The sequence below is a fragment of the Ambystoma mexicanum genome, chromosome 5q (assembly GCF_040938575.1).
Source record: "Ambystoma mexicanum isolate Mex_15411 chromosome 5q, UKY_AmexF1_1, whole genome shotgun sequence".
NCBI classification, from domain to species: Eukaryota; Metazoa; Chordata; class Amphibia; order Caudata; family Ambystomatidae; genus Ambystoma; species Ambystoma mexicanum.
The window spans coordinates 549,642,144-549,647,746 of NC_090933.1; the positions used below are offsets into that span (position 1 = coordinate 549,642,144).

Below are 5,603 nucleotides of genomic sequence, written 5' to 3' on the forward strand. Positions count from 1 at the left end.
ATGGTCAGAGATAATAAACATCTTATTCAAGAGAATTGTACTACAAAGAAAGATTCCAGAAACATGGACAAAAAGCATAACTGTGCCTATATATAAAAAGGGTCAACGTGATTTGCCTATAAATTACCGACCTATTTCGCTATTAGCATCCACAGGAAAGCTTTTTGCAGCAGACTTACAGAAAAACCTGACAATATGGGCAGAGACGAATAACATCATCGACCTGCGCCAAACAGGGTTTACAAAGCGTACAGGAACGGACCTAAACCTGTTTATTATATCTATGCTAAAAACCAACGCAATAGAATACAAAAAAGAACTTCATTTGGCCTTTATTGATCTAAGCCAAGCTTTTGACACTGTAAACAGAAGAAAGCTATGGGAAAAACTAAAATCTTGGTCTTGCCCAGCGGAATTACTGAACCCAATAAGGGCGTTACACCAAAATACAACCACCCAAATCAGAGTAAACGATCGAGGGGATCTGACGGCCAACATCAGAATCAACAAGGGTGTGAAGCAAGGTTGCCCGCTTGCAGCAACATTGTTTAAACTGTTTATAGCCGACATTCCTGAAATAACATCATGCACAAGACATTTCAGTCCAAAAATTAACAATCAGGAAGTGGCGATTTTATGCTATGCTGACGACATAGTATTACTAGATGAAACAAGAATCGGGCTGCAAAGACTCATAAACAACTTACAAACCTACATGCAAAAAAATGACCTGGTGATCAATGTGGGAAAATCAAAGATCCTGACTATAAACGGTAAGAACAAAGCCATAATGAAAAAATTTAAATGGCATATAGCAGGAGAACCTCTTGAACGAATACAGATGATAAAATATCTAGGAGTAGGTCTCAACGCCTCCACAGTGGAAAAGAGCTGGGTAGAAACTCTGCTTGTAAAAGTCAGAAATCTAAGTGCACAAGGAAGGGTCCTAGATGGCAAATACGGAAAATTTTCATTGGCACCAGTAAGATTGTTCTATGTCCAAAAAGTCCTGCCGTCCTTAGCACACGGAAGTGAAGCCGGTCTGAATCTATCATACACAATATGGTCGAAACTGGAAAGTGCATTTTGGAAACCAGTATTGAAGCTTCCGAGGAGCACTCCGATAGTGGCAATAAGAGCGGAACTGGGCCTCGAGTCTCTTGAAGCCACAATGAAATGGAAATCTTTATGCCTGTTGAGAAAAATATGTGAAACTAGCCCGGCCGAGAGTTATAAAATACTGGCTACTAAAGGAGTAGACAAAAGCTCAACTTACCTTAATCACTGGAAAAGAGAATGGTCTCAAGTACTAACACAAATGGACTCATCCAAAGAAGAACTGCTCACAAACCCCAACAAAGTAAAAGAAAAGCTCATGAGACAGGATTGGATTGCAACAAGAGAGGCCAAAATGAAGTTAAGGAACATAATCACCATGGCAGCCGAACATAGAAAAAGAAATGTGCTTCCAGAGTATCTACTAAAATTTCCATCATACGCTCATAGAGCAACATTATTAAAAATCCGGCTGGGAGTTTACCCTACAAACGAATATAAAAATAGAACGGGAGGAAGAGGTAGTAATGAGGGGCGCTGCAGGTTTTGTCAAAAAGAGTGTCAACTAGAGACTCCGATGCATCTTATGATGAACTGCACCGCCGTTTCAAAGGACAGAAAGCGCTTGTTATCAAGGTATATGTCAAATACAACACAATGTAATGATGAGGAACGATGGGACTATTTTATTCAAGGACATAATCCCCGATTCTCGTGTGCGGGTATAAACTTTTTGGACAAAATCCTCAAAGAAAAAGACGATGAACTAGCAGAGGAAAACGTGCAAACATCTGGACACATTAAGTGAACAAAGAAACATATACCTTAGGAGGTGACGGTCGTAAAGATAGTCATGATGAAACGAAAGGATAAAAGAGGAATCGAATTGAAACGGAAAGTGTGATAAAAGTTTAAATGTAAACTAAAATACTACACTTTAAATAATAAAAAAAAAAAAAAAAAAAAAATTAGCAGCATGGCACTTTATTCCATCTGAATGTGTCCACTATTACTGTGGTTTCAGAGGGTAAAGCTGCACAGTGTGCGTTGAAAGTTCATCCACTGTGCACTGCCATTTCTCTCTATCGGCCTCGTCTTGCTCCTTCAGCCCCCAGTACCATCGTTGGGGTCTTTTTTGCAGCCGTCTCTGTCACCTTGGGCCAGTGCTCATTTGCTTCTGTGGATTGCTTTTATCAAAATATGTCACCTTCTCCATGTGTGTCGTGATAAGTGTTGTTTCTCATTAAGGCGGGTGCATTTCCTATCATACATCTTATGTTGTTAATGTTTCTTACATTTTTCCTCCACATTATGACATCATATTTCTTGTGATTCTGATCCTCCTCTCACTGCTTCCAAATCTTCTAATTTTAGTAATCTTGCTAATCTTGTTTATTCCTCTGTTTCTACCTCACTCTCTCGCACAGTTTCTATTGCACTCGGGAATATGTGTACCTTAGCCAATCTATCTCCTCTAATGTGGACCTTTTGTCCATCTCAGTCTACAATTGGTCTGTCTGACATACATTTGTTTTTCCCCTTTACACACCTCTAGGTTTGCTGCCCTTTCTTCCTCCCTAGCTATCCTGCAATACTCCCTGTGTACTACAGGCATCAAAACCATAATAGGTATTGTTGTCACCACTTCATGTACTTCTTCTCCTCCTATGTCCTGCCTATTCTTCATTTGAGTATCATTTAACTTCATTTTCTAAACTCCAGGAATCTTTCTCATAATCCACAATCCCCCTGGACCTCTTTCATCATTCTATGATGATATTGAAACCATGCTGAATCTACTTCATCTCTATTTTTCATTTCTGGTACTTATGTGTTCAGTCTTCATATTCTCCTTAGCCATTATTCCTCTTATTTCTTCCTGATTATAGACTTTCACATGTCTCCACTTCCCGCTACCCCAGCAATGTTCCAATCCTGCTATTGACTTCCCTATGCCTCTATGATATGTGCCTCTCTCTTTCTCACTGGTGATCATTTCTTTCTATCTTTTTCTTCCAACCCTCCACCTATGTCTACTTATACTCATTCTTCCACCTCTTCTGTATGGTGTAATCTATGTTGTTTGGTTATGTCTCCATGTGTTGCTTCTGATCACCATTACTTATCTCTTGCTGTGGTTTTCTTCTCACCTTGATTCTTGTTTTATTCTCATATTTTGCCCAATTGCATATCCTCTTGAATCCTGCCACGTCTTTTGACTCTTGTTCCCTTGTGCAATGCCCCCAAACATAGTAAATTATTTTTCTCAGCCCTCAAAAACCTAAATGTTGTTGGCAGAAGTATTGCTACCTGGCTGAACCTACTGCCCCCAAATCTCTTCATTTAATGTATATTCTCAAAAAATAGTATTACAGGTTTGTTTGTTTGTTTGTTTATTTGGTATAGCGCAAAAACCAAACCCGCAAGGGTAACTGGGCACAGGCAGCACAAGGATACTTGAGAACTTGGTTACAAGACAAAAAACGGTTATACAGATAAGATGAACGCATGTACATGCAGTACAGAAATACAGAAATGTATCGCTTCTCGGCATTTTGGCTAAGATCAAGTGTAGTATCTGTTCTTATCAGTTTAATATCTGATACGTCCCCTATCTGGGGACCATATATTAAATAGATTTTTGGAACCGGGAGATAGAATGGGAGCTTGCTTTGTCCACTCCACGCATCAACTTGGTATTGCAGTACCTCCAGGACTGGTGCACCAAAAAAAAAAAAAAAAAAAAAAAAGAAATACAGAAATGCAGATAGAGCAGGTTGTCTAGAAACCAGTAATCTAGTTATACTCATCCGCAGTCTCTAGAATAAGTGGCCGTAAGGTGGTCAGGCTAAGTGTCGATGGAGCAAATCCAGGTGAGGAATTTCCGCCTGAAGCTAGTGTAGGGTTGGTCCATTCTGAGGTCAAGGAGGAGTCTGTTCCAGGTTTGAGCAGCTATGACCGGGAAGCTGGATCCGCCCGCTGTGCTCTTTTTATATCTGGGCACCACTAATGTGTAGGCATTCGTCATTCTGGTGGGCCGGTTTGAGATTCTCTTGTTGACTCTGTTTACCAGGTAGGGGGGCGCTATGTTGTTAAGGCATTTAGAGGTAAGGGATAAGGTTTTAAGCGCAATCCTGTCTTTAATTTTTAGCCAATGGATATTCTTCCTAGCGGTGGAGATATGAACTCTGTTAGGAATGTTTAAGGCTACTCTGATAGCGTTATTTTGGAGCGTTTGGAGTTTGTCATGGATGTATTTGTTAGAACCAGCATATAGGGCATTACAGTAATCCAGCTTGGATATGATAAGTGCGTTCGCTAGAGTAATGCAACTAGTTTCCGTTAGGAATGGTCTGCATGCTCGGATCAGTTTGCAGGTTTATGCAGTGGAGGATGCTAGTGAGTTGGTTTGTTTCTTGAAGGTGAGCGCTGAATCAAGATAGACCCCGAGAGTTTTGACTGCAGGCATCACTTTAATGACATTATTGTCTATGTTAAATGAAGCATAATTAGGGTCCAATTTTTTGATGGCCAACTCTGAGCCGAGGATCAGTAACTCAGTTTTGTCGTTGTTCAGGCAGAGGCCGTGAGATGCCATCCATGCCTGAATGAGGAGATATATCTTATTCACTAAGGCTGTGTCCAACAAGAAGTTGCCCGAAAGGGGGATAAGGATCTGCGTGTCATCTGCGTAATTAGTGTAGATGACACCCAGTCTTTCCAACTTGTCGAACAAAGGCTTAGTGAAGATGTTATACATCGTTGGAGATACACATGATCCTTGGGGGACACCGCATGAAACTTGTGTGGGATCAGCAGCTTCTAGGCGGGAAAATACTCTCATTGTCCAGTTTGCCAGGAAGGATTGTACCCAGGTTATGGCAACACTTGAAAAATTAGCGGCAGAACTGAGGTGTTTGCATAAAACTGCGTGGTCTACCAAGTCGAAGGCCGCAGAAAGGTCAAGGAGGAGTAGCATAGCTGATTTGCCATTGTCCTTCAACTCGTCAATTTGGGTCTTGAGGTCAATCAGGGCTGTCTCGGTTCCATGAAGGGGACGGAAGCCTGATTGCCGAGAGCCTAGTAAATTGTTAGCTTCTAAGTAATCCTGAATTTGCAGATACGCTACTCTGTCAATGATTTTGAGCAGGAATGGGACTGTGTTGATGGGTCTGTAGTTTGTCGGTATAGCAGGGTCAAGTGTTTGTTTTTTTAGGAGGGGGAGCACCCAGGATTGTTTTAGGTTATTAGGCACTAGGTTTGACTTAAAGGATGCATTAATGAGTTTAGAGATGAAGGGGGCTAGATCTCTAGCTGCATCTTTTATGATTTGGGGAGGGCAGTTGTCTCCTTTGCAGTTGGATGGTTTTAGAGATAGTATGATTTTTTCTGTCTCTAGTATGGTTATTTGTCTGAAGCTGAATGGGTGAGGAGTGTCAGGCTGGTTTAGGGGCGGCTCTGATTGAGGTATGGGTTCAGTTTGCAGGAGCAGGGCGGCTTTTTTATTTGCAATTTTGGTTTGGAGCATACTAATTTTGCCCGCCAGG

At 41.2% G+C, this 5,603-nt stretch overlaps 1 non-coding gene across 1 annotated transcript; it reads left to right on the top strand.

Moving 5' to 3' along the window:
• The first annotated feature begins 3,595 nt into the window (after window positions 1-3,595).
• Window positions 3,596-3,786, top strand: LOC138499001 (U2 spliceosomal RNA). Its single transcript, XR_011279065.1, has one exon. It is a non-coding gene; the product is annotated as a U2 spliceosomal RNA (small nuclear RNA).
• The last annotated feature ends 1,817 nt before the right edge of the window (window positions 3,787-5,603 follow it).